The sequence below is a fragment of the Chlamydotis macqueenii genome, chromosome 2 (genome assembly GCF_036417535.1).
Source record: "Chlamydotis macqueenii isolate bChlMac1 chromosome 2, bChlMac1.mat, whole genome shotgun sequence".
NCBI lineage: Eukaryota > Metazoa > Chordata > Aves > Otidiformes > Otididae > Chlamydotis > Chlamydotis macqueenii.
In genome coordinates this window covers 12,764,982-12,785,221 of record NC_141557.1, presented here as the reverse complement: position 1 = coordinate 12,785,221, position 20,240 = coordinate 12,764,982, and the positions used below count along the sequence as shown (strand labels likewise).

At 37.8% G+C, this 20,240-nt stretch overlaps 1 long non-coding RNA gene across 1 annotated transcript; it reads right to left on the bottom strand.

The window, feature by feature from the left end:
• Positions 1 to 4,233: 4,233 nt before the first annotated feature.
• LOC147601586 (uncharacterized) lies at positions 4,234 to 19,287 on the bottom strand. The gene is made up of 4 exons (XR_015257792.1): positions 19,149 to 19,287; positions 18,857 to 18,925; positions 13,143 to 13,253; positions 4,234 to 4,312 (listed from the first exon to the last, which is right to left on the bottom strand). It is a non-coding gene; the product is annotated as an uncharacterized LOC147601586 (long non-coding RNA).
• Positions 19,288 to 20,240: the final 953 nt, after the last annotated feature.

Genomic DNA, 20,240 nt, shown 5'->3' with positions numbered 1-20,240 from the left:
CTCATGTCACTGCTGGCTCTGTCTCTAGTAGCATATGCTACCAGAATATATCTGCCCTATAAATTGGAAGAGTTACTACATCAGCTATCATTTCGTTGAACATCAAACTGATGGAGCTCTCTATTCATGAGGTCAGAATTACAAAGTGAAATATAAAAAGAATGCAAAGATTTCCAATATCCGTCTAACCAGCAGCCCATCTAATTTTGCATTCCTCTTTAGAAGGTGACTGACATCAGGTTGCTTAGAATAAGGTATAATAAACCCCATGAGGGCAGTAACCATGAGATCTGTTCATAAATATCTACATTCCAAAATATATCTATTTATATTACCTTGCAAAGATTTGTTCAATTTTTACATATATTTATGCTAAGAGTGAGAGTTCTGTTTTGTCTTTTCAAATTATTGGATAGCAACGACATCTTACAATGATTAGATGGACAAGCTAATGGGATGTTATGTTCAGAATTACTTCTGTTGAGTAGCATGCAATACACTACTTCAATTTTTTATTGATTATTCCCCCTTCTTGTATTATGGGACAAATTCTAGTGGAACATCTGCTTTACTGTCTATAGTTCATTCATTATTTCCCATAGTGGTTTTTTTTTTTATCCATTATTTACCCTTACTAAATTTGAACAATCCCCAAATTTTAAATTTCCTTTAATGTAATTTTTTTTTTTATAGCTTTGTTTCTTGTCTTTGATTCAATTCTGTTTATGCTCTATATTTTGAGATTAGATGAGTAGAGCCATTCCCAGGCTGAAAATCTACAATTATTTTATTTAGTATCTTCTTAACACGTTTGTATTTGTTTCTACCATGTTACATTATACAAGAATTAATTTCTGACCAATGCTGCACACGCAAACATTTCATTGGCTGTCCTAGGATTTTCTCTCAACTGCTTGCTGTTAATTTCCAACTCAAACATAAAAAAATATTTCAAATTATTTCTTCTACTTTTATTTATCACTGTAAAAGAAGTCCAAACCAGCAGCCACTAAAGTCTGTAGAAAGATTTGCATTTGCTGGTTCACCATCTGCTTTTTTGAAAGGGATGTGTTTCTCTTTTATTTACCACCATACGTATCAATAATGTAGAATTCTGGTTTTATCTACACTTTTAAAAAAATGGTAAGCTAAAGACCCAGCCTTTAGATTCTCACTATGAACCAAAATTAATTAGGCTTGCAATCAAGTCTTTCAAGGTTCTTTCTATAGAAGAAATGGCAAATGTTTTGGAGTTGGAGTCTGGCAGAAATTTTTGAAGCATTATAGCTAATCCTTGTTGCTGCTGGGCAAGTTATTGATAGAAGCCCATCTCACCACGAGTACCAATTAATCTTTATCACTGTCCTAGACCAAGAGAGAAAGGCAATTCAGATATCAGAGAGGCTAAACAACCTTCTGTAGATGCATGTCTGTTTTAATCTACCTTATGGGAGCCCAGGATGGACAAGTTCCTAATTTAATCACTGCAGCTGAACGTATAAAGTTTGGTAGCATGAACCTGTGTCATTGTTTTCCTTTGTGCAGGGTCATGACCGCAAAATATTTCAGTGAAGGGAAAGAGTTGGAGGGTGACACTAAAATGATTCATCTGGTATCTGCAGGTGTTTCTCCCAGAATAAGAGAAAGGCAAATCCGAATATTAGGAAATTTCTGCTGTGTTATACCCAATCCGAAACTAATGTAATTCCTTTATTATCAATATTTCATGTCCAATTTTTATACCTAAACACAAGGTAAAAAAAAAAAAATAATGTAAAAAGAACAACACAAAACTTATACAAATTTAATTTCAGGATTAAAAGTACATCTGTACTTAGATAAGTAGTCTTCCAAAGCACCTAAAGATTCTATGTCTGAATTCTAGTGGTAGTCATTTTAAAACTCTCAATCTAAGAAACTCGTCACTGGACTCAGTCCAGCAGATGACTTTATAACATGACTTTTATGTTTCAAGAACAAACAAGATAACTTCCCTTCCCCTTTCACATAGTCATTTATTTATTAGACATTTCCTCTAGTGATACAGAATACAGGATCATTTATTTCCAAGAGAACATGTCCCAAAACAGCCTGCTACTCATAAGGCTATAGATTTTTCTGTAGTGCACCTTTTATTTGAGTGCCAAAAAATCCTGGACTGCTTCACAAAAAAACAACATAAACATATTTTATTGACTGAAATATTGTTTTCAAATACTTTCAACTCTTCTGTCTTTTAGGGACTGATGCAAAGCTTTTTGAAATGCACTCATACCCTTCTATTGATTTAGATGACCTTTTGACCAGCTCCTTGGAGTAGCTTGAGGGGAAAATTAATCTGTTATCAAACCAGATAAAATCCTAAGGGTTTCTAAAGCTACATACTGTCATCTCAAAAAGGAACTAGTTCTTCTGAACTCAGTGGACAATTCAGTATAAATTCTGAGTTACTGAACCAAGGCTGAGACCTGCAAGGGATGCTAGTACAGAAGCTTTTGTTATTACTTTATTTTACTTTGTTTTCCCTTCTTTGGTTTTGAAATATTCAAGAAGTCAAAATTATAGCATTGGTTTTCAATAAGGAATATTTTAAACTGCTTACCAGCTCATGGCAACTTTAGCTGTTCTGGCTTGCATAGAAGATAAGAAAGGATAAAATTGTGCAGAATCTCTCTGCTAATAATCTGTCAGAACTGTACCTACTCATGTGAGAATTGCCCACCTCTTAATCTGACTCTTCTCTTATTCGTATTAAACTCACACTCATAAGGTCTCAATTCTTTCATTAGACTTACTTTCAGACTTGCCACAGACAAATACCTTCCTGCTCTCCTATCCTCTGCCACCTCTGCTCTGCTTCCAGAATCAGCAATACAAAAATCAATAGCTAATATATTTAATTGCCAGGAAGAGTGAAGTGTTAGCAGCAGAACAGTGACAAGGTCATTCTTGTAATCTCATACTACCAAACATACACAAACACTTGCCAACACTGAGGACAAGGAACGGCCTTGGATTCTGCCAGTCTGCTATGCTACTTAGCCACAGTGTATATGGCAACACACAAAGAACGATCTGTGGTATAAACATACACACTCATGCAAATGCATGCATGTATCCCAATCTGGTTTTTGCCACTGCACTAATTTACCACTTAATAGAGCTGTTGACCTTCCAGATGATAAAATTTAATGTTTATTCTCTTGTAATATTTTGTCTTAACTCTTGTTTTTAAATATACCTTAAGCTGGAAAATGGGATTTTCTGGAGGTACCCCAATTATGATTTAGAGCTATGTCCATTCAGGTCCTCAAAAACACTTCTCAGACCACATTTCTAAATGTCTATATTGTTTAGAGTGGATAAGTGTAGAGATGTTGAAGTCTTGACAGCACTGAGCTTACTGGTTTCCCTCTGTCCTGCAAGCGTTGGCATGACAGCAGGTACATATACTTCCTCCACAGGCCCCAGTTCAGCACCAGAGTCTATATAGCACAACCAAGGGGGGTTGGTTGGGCTATGTGGGCAGGTTGTGCTTTTCTTTTCCTACCTGTGTAACAGACAAGTAATCTATGGGACACCCTAGTTAAGTCTCATCTGCAAATGAGACTTATTGAGAATGAGACATTGTCCTCATTTGCAAAAAGAGTGGTGCCCCTACCCTGCAAGATTTCACTAAGTAGTGGACTATAGAGTCAATCTCTCCTTGTTGTTTTTCCCTTATAGTCCAGTTTGTAATTAAAAAGCAATGAAACTGACCAGAAGAAAACTTTAGATAGAAATATCTAGAACACTTCTGTTACACAAAGATTTCAAGGTAGGAAGGGGCTTGAATCAACTCGAGTTCGGGCAGAACATGAGGTTCTTCTTGATTGTGTTGTGATACACAATCCTGAGTATGTCTGCTGCTTGTTTTTTTGCACATATATCTGAACCACTTCACTTATGCTGTGGAACTATCCACATAAAACTTAATTTCAGTCTAGACGTTATTTAACCATTTTAGTATACGAGTGAACAGAAAACAATAAGCCCATTGCGCAGTTGGACTTGTAGATCTGCCATAACTTCATTATAATTTAGCTATGCAGCCCTTAGATCAAAGCTGTCTTACAGTTGAATGCTGTGAAGTATGACTGGATGAAATGAGTCTACCTGCAAAAGATCATGTAGATAGAGCTTATGGATGGTTAATTCCAAAAAGTGTTTCACCCCTGTAGAGAGAGATCCCAAGTTCCATTCTTATTTCTTAAACTTCATTCCTATGTTCTGAAATAAAGTTGTTCTTGTGTTGTATCTTTCGCATTGGTCCCTGGAAAAAAAAAAGAGTAGTTATATTCTGATCTTCACAGACAAACAAATTTGGAATATTACTGTTACTGCTGGGACAAAACTGCAGCAGGATGGTGTCCTGATTAGAATGCTGGAATGGAATGTGGGATCCTCTGCTTCACAAGAAACCTCCCCTGAACCCTTGGACAAACTTATTTCAATTTTTTCTTTGAAAAACTAAGAAAATAATATTTGCTTGGTTTACAGGAACTTTTAAAACCTGTTTTTAGAGACTGTAGGACTTTGAAAGAGTCCTAGGTGTGCATTAAGTACCATAGGTAAAAAGTAGGAGTTAGTCCTTGCACCAGGAGCAAATACCTCCAGTAGAGAAAGATTTGGAACAACAGATGAACTTCTCTGTAAGCACTTCCAAAATTGTATTTTTATTAACGTCTTTCATCTCAGCTGACAGGATAATTAATTGTAATTAAAAAGATAACCTAGGTTAGTGAGGCTTGTTCTGCAACGGAGCTGTGAAATTAATTTCTAGATGGCCTTTGTACATAGAGCAGGATTTTCAATGCTTCTGAGAGAAAATGCCTCCACTGACCACAAACAGTGATAAAGACACATTCATCTTTTGTCTGGCTAAAAAAGAAATTTGACCAAATAAACTACAGGTCAGATTCTCAGCTCTATAATTTTGAGAATGCCAACGGTAATTGACTGTCATGAACAATTATATAAATATGCATACTTCATAGAAGCATGTGTATTTCTCTAGAAATTTATCAAATACTTGTGATACTGGCTGACAGGTATAAGAAATTTATTATTAGAATAAGTTTTAGAAAACAGAAATGTCTCTGTGTGCATAGGGTTTACCTGCTACTGGCTTTATATCTAAGGCAGAATGTTACAAAAGCAACCCATTGACACTGAGCGTTTTCAGAGCTTCAGAACTGGGACCGCAGCATCTACAGGTGCTCTACTCATGCCAGGTTCTCTTTATAATTAATGTAGAAAAACATGCACTTTTAAGGTGTAATTCATCTGGCTTGTTTAAAACAGCCACTTTAAGATGTGATGAATCGTACCTTAGACTCCATTGGCAGTACTAATGAAAATTCCTTAACTCTAAAGGATGTTCATGGTGACTGACTTAGACAAATTGAGCCCAAGAAGCCTAATATGGTGGAATCATTATGGTTTCAATTACCCATTTTGCAAGTACTTGCTGTTTACATATGGGTAATTATATATTTTTTTGAGGGTTAAGGTCTCTAAAATAAATTCTCTTTCCAGGGGTCTGGAAACCTTGGCTTCTCAGTGAAGGATAGACAGGTTTTTCAGCATCAGAATGAATTTTTAAAGCAGGTGTCTTTTGGTAATATTGGTTTTAATTTCTCTGTGTGTCAGCTGTTCTACTTGTAAAATGTGAATTATAATATTAATCTTATTATGACCTGGTTTGCCTCTTTATTCATTCAGATTTATAAAGTGCCTGATGAACTCAAAAGGATACAGGTGACAAATATTACTAGCTATGTTATTCCTCTTTATTACGGTCACCTATCCATAAATATTTTCAACTCAGTTTGAATTTTGACCCCTGTTCATCTCTCCTTTCTAACTAAATAGAATCACAGAATCATAGAATGGTTTGGGTTGGAAGAGACCTTAAAGATCATCTAGTTCCAACACCTTCCACTAGACTAGGTCACTCAAAGCCCCATCCAACATGGTCAATAGGATATTTAACTGTCCAGCACTGTGCCTTGATCCCCCTGAATTTTCATGTTAGCACATTTATGATTCCAAGCACATCTCACAACACCCTTTCCCACTCTGTATTGGATATGCCTTCCATGTGCTATTAAATATTCAGTATCACAAGCTATCATTATATTAATTTTAAGATTTTTTTTTTTTGTCAATAGATGAACAATCACAATGATTGAAAATGCTTCTCCTCTCAAGGGCTTGTACAGTGTTTTGCATTCTATGGCATGTTAATTAGTTATGTTTATCGAAAATGACTTAAAAACAGAGACAACTTATTAGCCAGTTTAGTTAGCTGCTACTTACATTAATGAAAATGTCTGGATACGTGCCTATTAAGAACACTTGGGAGATAAGAGGTTGAAAAGTGATTCCTTTGCTTTTTCTGCTGACAATTTGGAAAGGAGTGCATTCACAAATACTGTTGAAGCATTCACAGCCTCCACTGCGCTGGAGCCCAGTCTAAAACACAACACCCTCAGGAACAGAGGAGCCACACTAGGCGGGTGTTTGCACGGCATCCTGCTGAAGGTTGGCATTGCGTGTGCTTTGGCAGCAGTAACATTTACCACCAAAAGCAGCTAGCAGCAGCTCCATTACTGCCACTACCAACAACATGTGTCTATCTGTCATTGCCAGAGAGGCATTGATGAAAATAAGGGAGGGCACATAGCTGATTTTCTGAAGGGTAGCTTTGTCTTTTTCTTCACGATTTGTTTATTTATAGGGCCAACTCAGAGTGCCTTTCAGGCAGCAAAACAGAATTTCTTGTATATATATATATATATTTCATTTCAATTGACGTCAGGGAGCTTCGTGCTGAACACAAAACCCATTCTATCGGCTGTGTACAGCTAGAAAGATGCACCAGTGCCCGTGGTGGAGGGAGGCAGGGAGGGAGAAGGCAAAATATATGTTGCAAAGATTCTTCTTCCACATTTGGAATTGCAAGGGTCAAAGCAGTAAAGTGATTTGCCCAAGGTGATGCAGTAAGTGCCAGGAACAGAATCCAGATCTCCTGAGTCACAGCCCAGTGCCTTAATCAGCTGACCGTGTTTCCAAGCATTTGGCTTTACAAAATCAGTTGGCCTGATTTACTGGCAAAGTCTTACAATAGTGAATTTTCCCACTACAAAAAGTCAATGATCTAAAAAAAAAAAAAAAAAAAAAGCTTTTTTCTTTTTTTTTTTTCCTGTTAACTGGAAACATATTGTACCTGGGCAATACTGCAAAACAAATGCTGAAGAAAAAGGATGATGATATAAACCAGGTTTACTGGTAGTGCTACACCCATTCCAGCATTGCTGCAAGACTCAGGTGACAATGATTTGTTGCAAGGAACTGCGTATTAGAATGAAATACAAGGATCTTATCATAGATGAAACATCTGCTGCTTGTCGTCTGCCACTTGGACAATGGGAAAGGGTTAAGAAAGAGTTTGGAGAACTTTGCTTGTAATTCTCATTCCATTGTATACCCACTTTATTTTTCCAAGTATTTAGTTCTATCTGAACAAAGAAACTAGATTTTATCCTGACTTTGCTCTGGCTCTGTTGAGTGGGCTTCAAGCACAATATGTGCTAAAATCTGCCTGGGTGAGAGAATAGAGTCATTAATTATGGCAATTAATACTCAGAATTGGTGAGAAAACAATTTTAAAACTACTTAGAACTTATATTTTCAGTCAGAATGTCTATATTCCATGATTGTTTTTTCTGTTCTAGTCATTCATATTTTTAATCTTTTATGAAAATATATAGGTAGACTAAAATATATTATTATTCTGCTCATGTTGAGTTTGGATAATTGGTGCAATAATATTACCTATTTCTGACACTTTAGAGTTAATGCTGTAAAAGTGCTGGGTTACTGAAAAAGGCAGTGCATATATGTGGATTTAAACACAGACCTGCTGAATTACCACCAGAAAATTCAAAAAGTTAGTTTTCACTTGTTTTCATGGTGTGAAAATGGGTATTTTATTTAACAGTGCAAAGCAAGATGAGCTGTGCTATTCAGTGCCTAAACTGAAGCGAGTTAATTAGTAGGCAGTTTTCCTTTACAACTCAGGTCCAAGTCTTGTTTTTATAACACAGCAGTCCAAAAATTACACCAACGAGAGAGTGCTAGAGAGACACTTTATCAAAGCCTCCTGTTTTACAGATTTTATCCCATATAAATGGTGCTGGGGATTTCCAGAGAAGAGTTCCTGTCTGGAGAGGAACCTCCTATTGCACATATCACTGGTATGCACTGCAGATTTAATCACTGAATGTAATAATTTCTTCAGCAGGTGAGAACTTTTCTGTTGTGCCACCCATAAGCATCTTTTGGGATACTTACATCTACTTTTCTTTAGTTTCAAGTTAGATTAATGGACATGTGTCAGCACACAAGAAAACTGTGTATTCTGTTGAGAAGTCATCAGTATACTAAAAGTAGCATACGTCCACTAGTCTGCAACACGTATATTTCATTGTCTCACCTACTTTTTGTATTTACTACTACTAAAACATCTACTATGGGAAGTGTTTCGTTTTGTAAGTGCAGCGTCCACGTGCTTGGGCAAGGCTTATCTTCTGAAATCCTGCTGAAATCCGCACCAGGGACAGAAGACACAGACAATAGCAACCCAGAAGACAGTAACTGAGAGATTAACGACCTCCTCAGCTGTGGCTAAGGTGGCTGTTAGATGCAGCTCCTGTAGAAGAAAATAGCTGAGCATCAGCTAGAGAGATTAAATTTTTCTTTTTTTTTTTAGGAAGGAAGCCTTATCCAGCAGGCAACTGTTGTGCCAGGTGATTAACAATAAATAACCCTACTTTTTCAAGTAAGCTTGCATATAATGAACCTCTTATGTATACTGTTCCCTAAAATCCTGGTGGAAACATTTCATCTAGCTGTTGGTGGTTAAAGGCAAGCCTTTGCAAATTTTTAAAAAAACTACGTGATGGTAGAGTTTTATGATTGAATGTATACACAAAATCCTACACTGAGCTAGAAAGAGCTTTGGATAGTTTTGAACATGCCTAAAGTGATAAGGAGAAGGGGAATAACAAGATGCTCTATTTCAGCCATGGGAATGTCTTTCTTGATTTTGAGTGATTAAAAGTCTGGTAGAATAAAACATTTTGAAATGAAGTATAAAGCAAGCTGAAATTACTTTGAGCAGAAGGAGCTTCAGATCCATCTGTGATAGAAGAGAATATAATAATAACCCTGTGTCATCTACTTACATCAAACCTGGATTTTCTGTGGGTTGAAGAAAAAATAGGAGGTGAAAAAAACCAGAAATATTTTGTACTTGTATTGCTTTGCACTGCATGGTGGCATGCAAGAGAATACAAAGAGAAGCTGGCCAAAAGCCATGTTCATGTAATCCTGAGTTAGCAGGCAGTAGATCAAATTTACACCTAAAGAATATGCTTCTCTGATAACAGTGAAAAAGTGCATTGTAAATTAGCATGAATATTAAGCACAGCAAGATAAAAACACATCTCATTTCTGAGCACAAAAATATCATTGTCTAATTTCCCCTGAAATGTGTCATAAAAGTGCCTTTTATTCAGTATTTTGAAAGGAAAATGTATCATATTACACTTCTCAGTAGCATCGTTATGCAATTCAATGGGGGATGAAATGTCATGATTTAATAAATAGGATAAAGAGAAAGATAAAATAATCTGATCACTGATCTCTCTTATTTTCAGTCATCAACTGAGGATGGAAGAGAGCAGGAGAGGGAGATTAATTTTAGGCTTTATGCAGATATGGGTCAGTAGCTCACAGCTTTCCTGGTTTTTGTAAGCACTGACGTGCTTCAGCACGAAGAAGATCACTGAGAGTGAGAGAGTGATTATAAATGTACCACACACTTCCCTGAGCAAGCCACAGTGGGAGCGTGTTTCTCCTTGCAGGTGGCACCCAGACTTGGTCAGGTCTGCTCTGCTCCCAAGAAAGTGCTCAGGATGCTCCTGTAGTTCCTGTGCGCACTGAGTTGTGTTTTTGCCCTTGATGCTCTGCCTGGATGTAGTTGTAGTTAAGGCTAGTTTTGAGATGACCTTTGAAGCCTCACATCGCACGTGCTCCTACAGGACATGGCTGGACAGTCCTCACTGTCCCATATGGCTTCACAGCAACGTCACACAGCCACAGTCGGACAGAGAAGTAGCCTGAACTTGGACTGGTTTCTTAAGTACAAGTTATAGTAAATGGGGCTGTGCAAGGCTCTGTCTCACTGTATATTTTTTCAGAGGAACATGTTGTCTGAACGCCTACGCCACTGTTCCAGGCACTAGGCATGTTGAATTAATTACAGGATTCCAGGCATTTGACGGTACCCAAATGAGTCAGTGACTCCAGCAGCCACATATGATTCCTTCTGCTTTCACAGAGCGGAGAGGCACAGCCTCCTCTCTCTGAACCTGATCTCTCAGCAGTTTTGACCTCTCTGGTGCTGCACCTGACTTCCACCAACACATCCATGTGGAGAATCAGATATAATCTGCCATAGTGTTCTCATGTGAACTGTTGTTAACAGATGGCATTTTTCCTGTCTAAAATACACGCCTGTAGCTGGCACGTTTCACACTTCTCCCCCTCCTCACACATTTTGAGGTTTCCATCAGTTATTGGCTCTGCAGCCTCAGGTTACCATCAAGTCTGAAAGTCACTGCACAGGCCAGATGCTCACAAATTTATCATGCTACCTGTTTAGCCCCTGGCCTAAAGATGAAAAGCTTCTTCTGGGTTCACTTTAGTCCTAACAATGTAACTGTACAACACACTGATGTTTTGTTTCTGTCACTGTGCCAGTGATGACAGGACTTACAAGGGCAGAGTGCTGAGTCATAAAAGACATCTAACAGCATGTCTAAGAACAAATCCAGCTCTTAGGAGAAAAACTAGACTTCACACAGAAAAATAATTCAAGGTTCAAAATTGGGTAAAAACTCTTTGTGATCATGAATTCCTTGAAATTAGGAAATTTACGTAGCAATTGCTACTTTATGTAGTAAATATTATTTCTTTAGAAAAGAAGAGAAGCGCTGGCAGAGCTCTGTGGGTACGAATTTGGTGCAAGGTCAGAAGACTTGCACTATTTATTGTTTGTGTGTGTTGTTACTCCTTAATGTTTATCATAACCAGACCCAGGTGTAAGTAAAGCAAGCCACCTGCTTTTCCTCTCTAATCTGCCACCCTTATAAATCATTTACTGAATAAAGGTTTCTAGATGGAGGGATGGTGTTGTTTGCTGTAACAGCACGACTTGTGCTGGACTGCCTGGGCAGAATCTGTGGGCCTGCAAGGTGCGTGACCAAGGAAGGTGAATGCTGTCATAGAAAAGCTGGAGGCAACAAAGTATGAGGCAGTTTGGGGAAAGAGTAGTCAAAAGGGAAGGTAAAAAGTCCATGGCCCTGATGGTGCCATTGCCTGCAGCAGAGGGCTGGAAACCTGGGCGTCCCCTGTTGTCAGTGTGAAAAGAAGGAAGATTTCTGCCAGAACAGAAGGGAGGACAAAGCAGCAGTAACTGACCACACTTTTCAGGCTTTCCTATCCCTGTTCTCCCCTCCCACATAAATTTTCCCTCTGATTCTCCATTCCAGCTCTGCTGCTTCTTCCTTCTCCTCCCCTTTCCTTAACAATAAGCTGAACAAGGCTCCAGGCCCTCATCTCCAATGTGGCAAAATTCAGTATAGCCCACCGTGCCTGAGAGCCTTCAGGCACCTCTGATGTTCACTCATGTGATGTTGAAAAGCCCCAACAATCATCTGACATTGTCAGAGCATGTGCAGATGAGTTGGCTCCCTGCGGCAACCCAAGACAATGTTTGCTGAGTCTCAAAAACTGTTTACCATGAAAACATAGAACTGCTCCATGGAAATCTAGTGCTGTGCCTTGCATCACATGAACACTATATCAATGTTGCTGCTTTTTTCCTATTTAGTCTGTTGTACTTATAAATCATTTACTGAATAAAGGTTTCTAGATGGAATAATGGCAATGTTTGCAATATCAGCAGAGACCTGTGCTGTACTGCCTGGGCAGAATCCGCGGTCCTGTCAGGTATGCGACCAAGGAAGGTGAAAGCTCCCATAAAGTCAACAATATATGTTAATGATTTACGTGCCTTTCATATGCTGGCATTTTAAAGGCTTGAAAGTGATTTCTATAAACTTCAGAAAACTGTTGTGCTACTCAGATACAATTGATGGGAACATTGAATCAGATGCTGAATGAGCTGTTGACTTCGGTGAAATTATTCACAAGACTTGCTCCATGTGAATTTTGGGATCACAATCAAACTATACAAGTTTCGCATTAAACATTGTTTTGTTGCTGGGCCTCCCATGGTGAGGTTAGCAGAGAAGAAAAAAATAAGATCCTTAACTCCCCTCTCTACTCCAGCCTGACTCACAGATGCTGCAGGCTCTGTATTTGGGGGATTTTCACCAATTCGTACAAGGGAGCTGTATCTGGCCTTTGCCCCACCCTCATTCTCTGTGTAGCCATTAGAAACACTGGGAAGGGAAGGAATGCTGCTTTTCTTCTGTGTTATCAGGGAATTTCAGGAGACGTGATGTTTCCTGCATCCTCTCCTGCAGAGCAGCCTCTTCAAACGTGTGTGTGCTGAGGCACAGCTGAGCTGTGCAATGTCTACTATGTACAACATCTAGTTAATGACAGCTGTGTAAGGGCACCTTTCTCCAGGGTTCACCCGAGGGGTGTAGTTCTCGAGGACGCTGCCTGTATTTCTGTAACTACTCAACTGGTTTCAAGCATCTGGATTTCCACAGAAACCTCTAAGTATGCAATCCTCCTTTCTTTTTCAGATGAGTCATCCAGGATAATGGCTCACAGTTCTAGCTGGGGATGGTGAGAGGGAGATCCTGCAAATAAAGGTAAAGAACAACTACAAAACCTCCATCAACCCGGTTGGTAGAGAGCACATCACACCTCAGGGTCTATTTAAGGGCTCCAGGGCCTAACAGCAGCTGTGCTATAGACTTATTTGTTTCAGAAACGGCTGATCTAGAGGCACAGCCCTTGGCTGAACAGGTGGCTGTAGAGTTTAGAAAAGATCTTACCACGCTGAGGCGAGGCCCTGTGCTTCCCTGCACAGGCTGGGGAACCCTTTCAGTGATCCAGTCCTGTGGATTTCCCTTTTGCATGAGTTGTTTTCCTTATGAGTCTCCAGCCTAAAACAATAGAGGAGTTTCCAACAATAAGGGGATTTTCAATACTCCAAGCTTAGTCATTTCCTATTACTCAAAGGAAGAAAATGTGAAAAAGTTCCAGTTTGGCTGGTGGTCCAGTCAATATTTATGTATCTGTTTTCACAAAGTACTAAACTTCAGAACAGCAGGGATGTTGCCTCTCTGTGAAAATAACATAATATTTTAGAACAATTGTTCAAACTGGTGTAGTAAATAGCTTTCAACATAACATAATTTGCAGTGGACAATAACATTTCCATGGCAACAGGGATGCTGTCCTGTTTTTATTTTGTTTTGCTGCATATTAAAGGAAAACTCTTTGAATAGTTCCAGTGTTAGGGCTTATGTTGTAGCTACTATTGCTACAAATCTAGCCAAATATATAAGAATCCTGTTCCCAAGGCTATATTGACTGTAGCTTTGGATATGTAAGCACATATTTAACAAATAGTTTTTACTAGTACTGTGGTTTATATTAAGTTCAATTTAGCTGAGTTTCAGGGTTGAAAACTTCAGTTAAAAAATAAACTTTGTAAACTGAGAAATAGCACTGATATCAATCAGTTAAATGGGAGATATATGCGAAAAATATGTAGATCTTACTGGCATACTATTTGCCTCAATGCTTTTTCTTGGAAAAAATGTTTCTTGCTAATTGAATTTCGACATATGTGCAAAAATTCTCCTGAAAAATGCTTCATTCTCTTTATTGTGCTGTATTTTAACAAGTATTTTGTTCTGTAATTTCAAAATACAATTTCATGATCAATTTTATTCAATGTTCACATTATGATATTTTATGAAATGTGAAGTAATGTTGTGCTATAGTATTCAGCTCAAGTCATTGTCTTGCCCTGCTTTCCATATCACTTTCAAATAAAAGTACAAATAGTTTTGATGTTGCCATAGAATCATAGGACAATTTAGGTTGGAAAGAGTCTCAGGAGGTCATCTGGCTCAACCCTCTGCTCAAAGCAGAGATAACTTCAACATTAGATCACTTTCCTTGTGGACATTTCCAGATGAGTTTTGCCTATCTCCAGCAATGAATATCAGATAGCAAACATGTAATAGCTTGGAGAATAATTGCTTCTCTTGCCTCTTTGCCTTTCGTTTTACTGACATCCAATGTGGCCATTCATTTATGAAGACAATTGCAGAGCTCGGTGAGAAATACTACGTTTAAACAGCCTCCACACTACTGAAATGCTTTCAGCTGCCATTTTGAACACCATGGCTTTACATCTTTTACACTAATTCCTTCAGGTAACATTCTGTTCCACTGTAAGCAATGGGAATTTTGCACATCATTCCCGTACTTCTCTCTTTATCATATTCTGTGTCTGGAATACTTGTAAGAAAATGGAACTCATTATTTTTGGCAATATTTTCCTGTGAGCTCCTTGAACTTAATCCATATCTCAACTTATCTTTGTTCTAACTTGATTTTATTCAGTTCTTATCTGTAAATCAGCATGTTCCTCCTTTCTACTGAAATGATGAAGAAAAAACTGCCAATTTCCAGTCAAGTGTTTTAGATACCTGTCCTTCAGAAAAAATCCTGTTAGGTATCCAAATTATGAATTAATAATACTAGAGGGAAATATCTTTCAGTTTTAAAACTTTAATCTGTTTTTGTATACAAGTTTTAAAATCTGTTTTCCTAAATGGAGCTCTGTAAACTTCAAGCAATAGAAAATGGTTAAAAAAACCTCCTTCTGAGACTGCAGAAACCTAAGCAGTCATCACAATCACAGAAATCATGAGGTGAAGCAGGATTAGCATATTACAGCTTGTCTGACTGCTTTTTCCTATGGCATGCCAAAACAAGATTAGAACAGCTGATTCAGGGGTGTCCAAAAGAGAAACCTTTTCCATATTAGTATCTTATCATATGATTCCTGCAAAGCACATGTCCTAAAACAACAACAAACTTTCTTTCACAGTTCTAAGCAGTCTTTGTTCTTTAATCAGATGATAGTAATTTGATCTAGACATACTGAACCAAAATAGCTCATGTGTTTTCCTTTTTATGATTACAGCATGTTCCATAAGGAGCTGTAAGCTACCGTAGATAAGGAAAGCAACTAAGTACAACAAATTAAGTGGATTGCCTAAATTATGTAGATGTTCAGAGTTAATGCTTAAACTAGTTTGCCTCTAACTTCTGATATGAACGTAAGGAAAATCATTACAGCAAGAATTATTTTTGTGTTTTTAATGATATCTTTTATTTAGTAGTATTTTAGCTCATATTCAGAGCAGAAAAATATATATAGGTTGATAAATAAAGATGTACTAAGTACAACAATCACTATTGCAACAAAACTAGATGCTTTAGGAATGGAAAAGCAAAACATTAACAATGTGAAAACTTTGCAGCCCAAGGAAAGGATTCCCTAACTCTTAATTTCTCAAATTATGCAATATGATTTTCTTAATTATCATAAATGGGTAGATTTCAGAATTTCATGAACAAGATAAAGCCAAATTCAATTTCTGGTCTAACTGAACTGGTGACAGAAATGCTCATAATTAATGTAGTTACTACATGACTGAAAAAAACCCCATATATGTAAATAGAAAAAGAAATAGAAACCTCCATCCAAGAGAGTGAGCTTTTTCCAGAGTGGGAATTGCCTGTGGTATATCTGGTTTTGCAATACTTGTTGTAATAAGAACTGGTTCCTAATTTGATGTTAAATGCTATTATGTTAGAAATAATAAATATTACTTAATAATTACACTTCACATACAACACAAAAATACATATACAAAGGAAGACAAATATAGATATATGAACAAAATTCAACTAAAAATGTACTATTTTACTCCATTGAGCAGATTCTCCAAATGTTTACTCTCTTGGAATAGTCCATAAAAACACACATAAACTCAGTTACTTCGATTTTCTTGCATGTCAGGATTAATCATGTAAGTAAACCACCGAAGAGTATAAACACTGACTTGTGTTCAGTTTTGGGCCTTTCAGTACAAGAAATACATTTTGTTGCTGGAGCACGTCCAGCAAAGGGCAATGAAGCTGGTGAATGGTCTGGAGAACAAGTCTTACGAGGAGTGGCTGAGGGAACTGGAATTGTTTAGTCTGGAGAAGAGGAGGCTGAGGGGAGACCTTATCGCTCTCTACAGCTACCTGAAAGGAGGTTGTAGGGAGGCAAGGAATGGTCTCTTCTCCCAAATAACTTGTGATAGGACAAGAGAAAATGGCCTCAAGTTGCGTCAGGGGAGGTTTAGATTGGATACTAGGAAAAACTTCTTTACTGAAAGCATTGGTCAAACATTGGAACAGACTGCCCAGGAAAGTGATGGAGTCACTATTCCTGGAGGCAGGGTTCAAAAAATGTGTAGACGTGACACTTCATGACATGATTTAGCAGAAATGGTGGTGTTGGGTTGACAGTTGGACTTGATGATCTTAGAGGTCTTTTAGAACCGTAATGATTCTAATATTCTATGATTCTACAATTCTATGGTTCATGTTACATTTCAGAATTATAAACACGCCACAGACCCAAGTATTTTCCACTCAAGACAAAGGAAATTTTTAGTATGGTATTAATTTAATCTGATGCATCCGGTCAAAGTTGTTTTTCTAAGTACACTATACAATCAATAGAGAGAAACCAGTACTTTCTGAGGCTCATCTAAGAGGGATAACAAAGTCTGGCAGAATTATTCACCTTCTAGAAGTAACTACCTTTCTCCATATTAACTGTAGAGAGTGAGAGGGGGATTTTAGGCAGATGACTTGAGGAGATATGACTTTTCAACAGGTGTTGGATCAGGTTCAATCTATGATGGTGACATATTTGTTCTCATTTCTTTTGAGTGTGTACTTCTAAGAAGACAGAAAAGATGTTGAAAGACAAAATGAAAAGTTAAAAATTAAAGATGTTTAAAAAATATTGTTTGTGATATGAACAAAATGCTAAGTTTTTACAGTTGCTTTTTCAGAAATCCAGAACAACCTACCCTTGTGTAATGGTCTTTCCAAAGTTATGACAATAAAACTTTATAGTGCCATTCACTGTCTCATAGTCTATAGATACTTCCATACAACATACAGCAATGTTAAAACACCTTTCCCTTCCCACACTGAGAACTTGTATGAATCCTCCTCCAGTCCATGTTTGTTTGGAATACATTTTTATAGCAAAGTTATAAGCTCAATAACATGCAGGGATTTATCTTGAAAATACAGACTCAACAGTAACTGCAATGAAAGCAATATGGCAAGAAAATAAAAGTTCTGGACCATCTGGGTGAAAATATGTAGCTTTGAAAAATGTTCAGAAGAAAGAAAATTGACATATACCTGGAAGTGAAAAGCTCTAAATTCAGCTAAGAGTTTTGTCACACGCTTACTCACTGACTTTATGCGTGACACTAATGGTTGCTTTTCAGAGTCACATGGTGCCCACCTCTTCTTTATATTCAAGAAACTAGGGAATTGGGCTAAAACTTGGTTTCCTCATCTGGGGATGATATGTAATCAATAACTATGTAATAACTGTGGAAGAACCACTAATAGGTTCTTTGTCTCAGAGTAAGTCATTTAGACAAGTTTTTAAACTAGCATAACTGTTACAGTACCACTTCTCTCTCTCAGCTATGCTATCATGATATGAACATAATAATAAAAATAATAACCCCCCACCTGAAACTCAGGAGCATTATTCACATACAATATTCAGTTAACGACATTAAAAGTTGTTTCTTTGTTCAATGTTAGTAATGTTGCTATTCTTGCTCAGCTAAACATAAAGTGAAAGATTAATTATTAGTGTTTATAAATAAAGTTAGGGGTTTTCCAGTGCTGAGACAAAAGGCAAGCTTTTACATCTCATTGGAAAAATAAAGGGGAACCAGTTTGTTGCTAAAACTATAAAAGTTTATTCTTATCCCTATTCTGGTTTTTATGGTTTGTTATTGCACTGAAACTCATCTACTATTTATCAGTTGATAAAAAGGACAACTCAAACTCTTCTTTACTGGAAAACTGTGAAGCTTTGTTGTTACAGCTGATATCAAATAGACCTGCTAAGTGGGATAGTGTCAAAGTCCTTCTGAATATAAGCAATATCCAGAGTCTTCATAACAAGTAAAAATGTTAGTTTGGTATTCTTCAAAATACTAATCTGGATTCTGATGTATTTTATGCTGAAGTTCTAAGAAATTCACATGGAAGTCAGTGAAATTGCAGTACTCTTTATGTCTGTAAACAACAGGGATTGACCAAAAGGTACCTGAGAAGATAACAGAACACTGAAACATGGGACCTCACCAATGGCTGGAAACAGAGTTCTCTGCTTTTCAAAGCTGCATCTTCATTTGCAAGTCAAGGAGTTATAATGAGGTAAAACACTTCAAGGCAGCAACTCATGCACTGGAAATGTCAGGTCACACAGTTTATCCATTCAGCACTGCACAGCTAACGTGCTTTCACTTCACCTCTGAATCAACTGTCTATATTCAGTCATTTTTAATTCCCATGGAGTTCCCTCACATATTGTCTACAAGGAGTCATCAGAGCGTCAGTTTTGCAACCGCAAAATTTTACTTACCAAGAGACAGAAGGCTGTCTGCAGTGAATTGTGTCTCTATCCTGGTGTGCCTGCTGTAAGCTTTCAGACCTGAGGGAGAGACTATCTGAGTTAAAAAAAAAAAAGTTTCATTTTGAAAAACAACAAAAAAAAACAACCCAGTGTTGTACTGGAAATAGGAAGACAATCACTGTAGAAAACTGATACGTTTAAAATCATCTAATGTAGTCCAAGACAGTTAATTTCCTTTGAAAAATTAGAGGATCATTCCCTTAAGTCAAAATAGTCTGTAAAATATCCAGGAACTGCTCACCTCACCTGGTGTGACAGCGGAGCATAAAATTCCATGAAATCAGTTCCCTTCTACAAGTGAGACAAAGATGAGGAAAAGTGGGATCTGTTGCTTCCCAATCCTGTCCTCCAACACCAAGTAGAACAGCTGGTCTTCACAGGAGGAACAATCCTCCGTGCAGGAGATATACGGTAAATGTATCTGAATCCATCCCAGATGCACCCAGTAAGTCAAGGATCAAACCATCAACCTAAAGTAAAAACAATTAAATTCCACTCTTACTTAAGCTGTATTTTAATGTATTAAGAAGCCCTAAAACTTACCATACATGTGTGAAACACTATGTCTCAGCAGAAAATCTAAGGGTCTCTTTTTGAGGTAAGACAAGCTGCAGTAGGAGAAAAAAGAAACTCCTTGTAGAAGGCAGTCTAATGAAAAGTCATGGAGCCTTCTTAGAGTTTTGGTTACCAGAGAAAGCTGAGTAGAATTTCACAGCCCAAACAGAAAGTCACAAAATTAATACCTTGCCTGAAGGAGTTCCCTGCTGCAAATATCGAAGTCTCTCTGAGAACTGTAAGTGTGAAACTGTACTCAGGTTTCATTGAGAATAAACTGTTACAAAGCACCACCTCCTCTCTCCTGCTTCTATTCCACAGGAAAACAAAATCCAAAGTATTAACTGAATCTACCTAGACTCATGCTGCTCACAAAACGCTAAAAGTGGAGGAGGCATCACATGGAGCTGAGAATGCAGCAGAGGAATCAGAAATGTGGAGAAAGATTTAAAAGAGGAAAACTGAACAAAAGGATCTCTTTCCTGCATTTTCTCTGTCCCCAGATTGAGTTGGGGACTCCTCCATTGCCATGAAGGCTGAGGAGAAAGGAGAGAGCAAGCTGAGCAGCACCACTCCTGGCACCCAGCAACACCAGGACTTGGAGCCACAGTATCCTGAGCGATGTAACTGGGAAAAGGGATGTCTCCTTGTGCCTCTGAGCACTCCGTCCAGCAAACCTCGCAACTAGAAGGTGAATATTATAGAGGTAAGATACTATTCTTTGAGAAGAGGCCTCCCAGCTCCCAGCTGAGCTTCTACTTGCATGCTGGCCCTTTAA